Source organism: Sinocyclocheilus grahami, unplaced genomic scaffold (assembly GCF_001515645.1).
Source record: "Sinocyclocheilus grahami isolate Dianchi unplaced genomic scaffold, SAMN03320097.WGS_v1.1 scaffold29.1, whole genome shotgun sequence".
Lineage (NCBI taxonomy): Eukaryota > Metazoa > Chordata > Actinopteri > Cypriniformes > Cyprinidae > Sinocyclocheilus > Sinocyclocheilus grahami.
Window position 1 is genome coordinate 521,872 of NW_015505208.1, and position 8,010 is coordinate 529,881.

Sequence of the window (8,010 nt, forward strand, 5' to 3'; positions counted from 1 at the left end):
GCTGTCTGTTCGTTTAAGGTGTACATAATATTATTTACATATATTGAACAAAGATGTTATTTGGGACCATGTTGAATCTTCTGTCAATTTTTAAATCACTGCATATGAAAAGCAACAAGCAAGAGAAACAGGCTTCAAAGCACAATGAGATCTTCCCAATTGAAAATATGCTTGATATCTTTCCAGGTGATTTGAACATAGTCCAGAACTATGTATTCGGGTCTCCAAAGTATATTTTCAAGGCTGATTGTTTATTTTATTATATATTTATGTTGTTCTCTATCACAATATACTGTACTGTATGCGACACTGGAGGAAGGAGGAAGACAATGGCTTGGATTGGTAAAGGTCTATCACTGAATAAAGGGAAATTAATATGATTGCACTATTTTGGTTTTGTGTTTGAGGTTTTCTTTTGGTTTACAATGCAATAAATGCACTATGTAAGTGTGTAAACCCTCTTCCAGTAGTTAACTTATCATATTGTACAAATGTGACAACACTGACCAAGCACTAAGTCTGAAAAAAGAAAGAAAAAATTTAACTATTGTGTGCTCTGGGGAAGAAAAATAATGTAAAAGAAAATAAAAAAAGAAAAAGAATGGTCTCTGCATGGTTTCTGTCACTTTAGCTTGTGCTATTGATGCATAATATGTATCTGAAAAACATTTTAAATGATCTTGTGGTGTAACAAATACATTTTCGGATATATAGTCTCTAAGTTAATATGAAGTCATAAAAGCTGCATGCACAATGCTGCATGCACAAGAATTATAAACGAATAAAAATATTGATGACATGTCAATTTTTCAAAAATACCTGTATCAGCTAATCACCCACATGTAGAAAGTTCCACAATTTCAAATTCCAAAATTTCAAATTCCAAAATTTCCACTAGATGTCAGTGCAGGAGCAACTGTTGTGCAAAAAGCAAAATGATTCAAACACTGCTTCTGATCTCTTAGTATAAATACTTTTCCTAAAACTTCAGAAAATTATAATTTTGTTATTTCCCAAGTTATTTCATATTTATAAAATGGCAGTTGAGTAATTGTTACTTTAAGGAACTATTTATGAGCCTTTTTAATGTAATTCAATTTAGTCAGGTTGATTCAGTGATATTAAAATGATATTTTTGACATTAATAATAGTTAATGTTTCCACATTAAGCAGATTTTAGATTACGTGCTAAAAACCTTTACAGTGCATGCATTTTTAGCAGTGAGGCTATTTTGTCATGTATTGACACAAAAACACACAAACATGGGAAAACTGAGGGCCAAACTCAGATTTGTGCTATATAGCACTCAATTAAGTTATAAATGTCAAATCTCATTTCCACCATGTTGCCATGAATAAGAATTTAGCAAGCGAGAAAGAGATTTGTCTGTTGACACTGCAAGAGTGAGTGTCTTACTTAATACCAGTTTTCTGTTTCTGTTGTTTAGACTAAATATCTGCTTTAATATGCAATTTCAGTCAAATTTTCAGTTCAGTCAGTTTTTTCTTATACATTTATGAATATGTGTTTAGCTTTAAGTAAACCCATTAATTAATCAAAGAAAAATTTACTGTGTGTGTGTGTGTGCGTGGACCATGCGTGGACAATGTGTATATTGCAGTATGTTGAAAAATATAAGCACTACTTTCCCATATATGGAAATTATTATTTAATATATCAAATTTTAGTTTCCAGTATATTCCCTCTTTTTTTTGTTTTGTAAGGGTGCAGCAAACCAGTTGAACAGTGAACTGCATTACGAAACCCTTGCATACTGTATGAATGTGCTAGAATTGCACTTCCAAAGTACGTCAGGCTTGTTTTTTATTGTGTTTACAAGCACCGTGAAGCAAACACACCATACACTCTTAAAAAATAAAGGTGATTCACGATGCCATAGAAGAACCTTTTTGTCTAAATGGTTCCATAAAGAACCTTTAACATCTGTTTCAATCTGTTTCACAAAATGTTCTTTGTGGCGAAAGAAGGTTTTTCAGATTACAAAAAGGTAATAAAGAGATGGTTCTTTAAAGAACCTTTGACTGAATGGTTCTTTGTGGAACCAAAAATGGTTCTTCTATGGCATCGCTTGAAGAACCTTTTGAAGCACCTTTATTTTTAAGAGTGTACCTCCACACTTTTCCAACACTACTGAGTGGGTCACCCTGGCACAGGAACTCATTAACACATGCTAATTAGCTGCCTGCTGGGCCTCTGTCTGCTGCAAGTGGGCGGTTGTGGGTCAGATGGTGTTGTTGGAGTCTTTCTCTTTCTCTCTAAGTTGGTGTTCTAGTAGCAAGAGCTGATTACTGGTGTGGCCTGATATGCTCTCAGTATCACATTCCCTGTCATCAGAGCATAACGGGGCCGGCAGCAAAGCTCAAAGAGAGATTTGGCTAATGAGAAAGCTGGAGAAAAACAGACAGAGGTAGTCTGGATCGGCTGACCAGAACGAAGTTTGACGGAGAGCAGTTCCACTAATCCTTTTGACCTCGTTGCACTATTCATCAGATCCACACATAACCTAGAACAAATGGGATTTGCCCTTTCCATATGCTGCTTCTCTTCATTTCACTATGCTCCATTTCCCTCCTGAGAGGCTGACACTGAAAATGCTTTCATTTTTATCTGCAAATGACACAGCCATCTGTCACACATGAGGGTTTATCTTTATCTCTGGCGCTGTTAACAAATGCTAAACGTCCATCTACAGAAGTTACATGCATGAAATGGCACAAATATACATTACATGCGTTTTAACTGATGTATAACATCCCAGCACTGTTTTTATGGCACAGCTGAAACAGATGTCTTTGTTTGTTGCTTTAACAGGTAGATATACTGTACAGATATTTCACTGCACTCAGACTGTGGATAAGACAATAAAGGACAGTTGTTTATACAGTTATAGACCCAATGCACCAAAATGAAGGCAATCAAAATATTTGAGCTCCTCTCAGAAGGAAATTAGGGGATTCACAGATCATTAAAGGTTAGAGTCGTTAGGAGGAGGGACAAGAATGTGTGAACAGTCCTATTGTCCTCATGTTTGAGGCTATTGATGCTGAAAGAAAACAGTTCAATTGATTACTTTGGACACACACATATGCAGAAAATCTGGAAAAACTGGTAAAGGGCCTAATTTAGTTTGCATGTGATAGACCAAAGAATGCATGACTACACATATAAATGAGGAGTAATGGGACCCTGAGCATAATAAAGTACAAGCTATTCTGACCCGGTAATTTAATTTTCTGTAGCATGAATCTATACAAAGCCTCTTGTTTCATCGTAAATGTAAACTTCTAATACATTTTATGGGATTGTGATAACATGTATTTCATTAGTTTAAGATGAGATAAAAGTTTTCCAAAAGAGAGGGCTATCAGTAGTACATAATAGTACATATAGTATTATTACATACAGTTGAAGTCAAAAGTTTACATACACCTTGCAGAATCTGCAAAATGTTAATTATTTTACCAAAATAAGAGGGGTCATTCAAAATGCATGTTATTGTTTATTTAGTACTGACCTGAATAAGATATTTCACATAAAAGATACATGTAGTCCACAAGAGAAAATAATAGTTTTATAAAATTTATAAAAATGACCCCATTCGAAAGTTTACATACACTTGATTCTTAATACTGTGTTCTTACCTGATTGATCCACAGCTGTGTTTTTTGTGTATAGTGATAGTTGTTCACGAGTCCCTTGTTTGTTCTGAACAGTTAAACTGCCTGCCGTTCTTCAGAAAAATCATTCAGGTACCACAAATTCTTTGGTTTTCCAGCATTTTTGTGTATTTGAACCCTTTCCAACAATGACTGTATGATGTTGATATCCATCTTTTCACATTGAGGACAACTGAGGGACTAATATGCAACTATTACAGAAGGTTCAAATGCTCACCGATGCTCCAGAAGGAAAAACCATGCATTAAGAGCAATGAATTTAAAAATCAGGGTAAATTTAACTTATTTTCTTCTGGGAAACATCTTCTGTAGCTTCTGAAGAGCAGTACTAAATGAAAAAAATATGATATTTAGGCAAAATAAGAAAAATTTACACATCTTCATTCTGTTCAAAAGTTAATGCCTGATCTTCAAATTCAAAAAGTTTTTTTCACCAATTTCAATTCACCCGGCTCATAATGCATCGTTTTTCCTTCTGGAGCATCAGTGAGTGTTTGAACATTCTGTAATTTATTGGTCATTGTTGGAAAGGGTTCAAATACACAAAAATGCAAAACAAAAAATTGTGGGACCTGAAGGATTTTTTCTGAAAAACAGCAGGCAGTTTAACTGTTCAGGACAAACAAGGGACTCATAAAAAAATATCACTAAAATAAAAAAACAGCTGTGGCTCATTCAGGTAAGAACACAGCATTAAGAATCAAGCGGATGTAAACTTTTGAACGGGGTCATTTTTATAAATTTAACTATTACTTTTTCTTGCGCGCTATTTGTAAACATATTTATGTGAAATATCTTATTCAGGTCAGTATTAAATAAACAATAACATGCATTTTGTATGATCCCTCTTATTTTGGTAAAATAGTTAACATTTGGCAGATTCTGAAAGATGTATGTAAACTTTTGACTTCAACTGTATTTATATACTAAAATATATAAACTAAATTTCAGGGGGGGGGGGTTTCTACTTCAAAATTTCACTTTCAAATCAATGTGTGTGTGTGTTATATGAATGTTTAAATTTAAATATAAAAATAAACATTAAATCAAAATTTTTAATAATATATTCAAAAATATATTCAAATAATTTAAATAATAGTTTATTTTAAATTATTTTATATAATAATTAAACCATTTAATTTAAAAATGTGTAATATTTCAATTTAATGTAAAACTTTTTTAGTTTTTATAATTATGTATAATAATTATGTTATAATTATGTAATTGTTACAAATTATTCAAAAATGATTTATATGTTTAGCACATTTGGCATATTTAGGCCTTGAAACACATGTACACACACACGCGCACACACACACACACACACACACACACACACACTTACACACTTACACACTTATATATACAGTGGGTACGGAAAGTATTCAGACCCACTTAAATTTTTCACTCTTTGTTATATTGCAGCCATTTGCTAAAATAATTTAAGTTAATTTTTTTTCTCATTAATGTACACATAGCACCCCATATTGACAGAAAAACACATAATTGTTGACATTTTTGCAGATTTATTAAAAAAGAAAAACTGAAATATCACATGGTCCTAAGTATTCAGACCCTTTGCTGTGACACTCATATATTTAACTCAGGTGCTGTCCATTTCTTCTGATCATCCTGGAGATGGTTCTACACCTTCATTTGAATCCAGCTGTGTTTGATTATACTGATTGGACTTGATTAGGAAACCCACACATAAAAACAAATTTCTACATGCTTTATATGGATTTGATGTTTAAAATCAATGTCACCAATTCAAAACAGTGTCCACTGGACCAAATTCAGTGTGATTAGAACTTCTGTCTGTTTCGAAAGTAATAAGTGCAGATGATTTTATTATTATTATTTTACTGTACCACTCTGGTATCTAGTTAACTTGAATATTGTAAAACTTTAGAAAATCCTGTCATTTTCATTCTCAAAAGTGCTTGAGTACCTTGTTAACATGATATTCAGATGGAAGCAAATTATGATAAACTGATGATAAACTATCTATGCCCGTAATATAGGAAGTTGCGTAAAGTCAGCCAATCAGATTAGTGCTTGTCAAATCAACAGTGTTTTCTAGTTTTCTGTGCAGTATGCGTCAGGCATGACACTAGACGTCTGTCTGTCTGTCTATCAGCTGCCATACAAAGTCAGCAGACTAACGAGGGAGTAGGCCTATGTGGTCACTGAGGCAGTTCACATCTGCCCACGGCTTCCTATTGTAGCCTATTGACCTGATTATAATGTGCTGTTTGTCTGCTTCACACTGCTCATTTCTGAATCCCTAGTAAATGACAGACATTATAATCTCATGTGTCTTTGGATGTGTGCTAAACGCACGCCAACAGAAGCATCATAATTAGCACCCAGAAATGTCTGGCCGTCCACTGACTGTGAAGTGTGGGTGATAGGACTAGGTTTCTGTGATGTGTTTGTATGCGTGCAGTGGAGATTGGCAGACTGTGAGTGAGAAAGCAAGCAAGCAAGGATTGCGATTTCATGTACAGATTGTTGAATGAAATATGTGCTGTTAATATGCCTCAGTCTTTTGCTCGTGCTTTTTGATCTGATTTAGTCTGCTTGGAGACAAGCCAGCTGAAACGCAGAGTACAGTTTAAGGGGATGAGTCCTGGCTTGTATGAGGATGAGAGGGCAAACCAGAGTTTTATAAATTTTTTAGCCGTTAATCATGGCTGAGGCTGTAGATTTTGAACTGTATTTCCATTAAGTCAAACAGATATTCCAAGTCAAAGTACTCTCAAATATAAAATGTAATTATTAAAAGTAAAAACTGTAATATTGTGAATTATTTATGACCATTTAAAACAATTCTATTCTGTTTAAATAGTTTAAAATGTCATCTATTCCATTACTCCAGTCTTCAGTGTCACATGATCATTCAGAAATCTTTCTAATATGCTGATTTTGTGCTCAAGAAACTCTCTTTATTTTCAATGTTAAAAACAGTTGTGCTGACTTTTGTGGACTTTTCAATATTCTTTGAATATAAAGTTCCAAAGAACAGCATTTATTTGAAATAGAAATCTTCTGTAACATTATAAATATATTTACTGTTAAATATAAAGTAATTCTGTTAAAAAAAATTCCTGGTCCCAGACATTTCAATGCGTGTATATATTTATACAGAACTGCTAAATGATGTTCCATTACATTCAGTGCACACTGCACAGTAAAAAGTTGAATTGCTGCTGCTTTAGTTTTGTGCATAAAATCAAACCGGTGCCAAAGTCATAACCTAGAGTAATTAGTTCATTTCACTTTTTCAGTCACTTTGAATTAAATTACTACTGAAGTAAATTTAGTTTGAACTGAAGTAGAAATTACATTTAAATGGAAACAAAGATGTTATGACATAATGATGGAATAATTTTACAGCGTGGCAGTTTTGCATATGCATATGTATGTTGTTTATGGGCTGTAAGATGCTGGATGGTAATATTCTTGAATTTCGCTGTGTGCTGTTTATATCAGCTCTGTGAATGAGGCTTCTTATTAGTCTTTTCCTCATTGATTGAGCTGACCTCATCATTGGGTTTCAAATGGCATGCTTTGAGGCCCAGAAAGGAGTTACAGGTGAAAATCAATCCTCACACTTAATCACGACAGCCAATTGGACCTACTGCAGGCTCTTAGAAGATGGCTGTCTGTATTTCTAATATGGAGGCTATATTTAATTTTCATCGAGGAATTAGCAATGGATTAGGTGGCATTTGCCGTTACACTGGATGTACACTTCTGCGAATATGAATTCTGCTTCGGTATGGGATGACTACACAAGATCATGTGCGTAAAAATAGTGCTCCATTAGCACATTAAAACAGCCAGTAGATTAATGGGCTCTCCAGTGGCCATTAGCAGTTGATGACAGGCACCAATGAGGAAACACCACCGTAGCTCCGAGATGGTATTCCCTGAGGGGTCATGGCCAGCCCCTCGCAGTGAGAGAGAGAGGGGGGATTCTTTGTTGGGCCCCCATCATGTTCTGTGATGGAATCTCTTGGATCTTAAGGAACGGGGGGAGGGGGGATATGGAGAACGCTCTAGGTTTTGTTCTCATCATCTCTACTGGGAAGACAGACAGGGGCTTTCATTTGCTTCTAGCTCCTTTGTGAACGTTGACCTCTCTCAGCCCCCTACTCACATTTACATGAGTCTGAGAGTGCTGATTAATTCCCACAGATTCCACTGCTTTGAAGTTTACTCTTAGTCAGCTTTTTCATTCTGTGCCACATTTAAAATGTGAACTACTATGCAATATTTATGTACCGTTAATATTTTGATAATTGG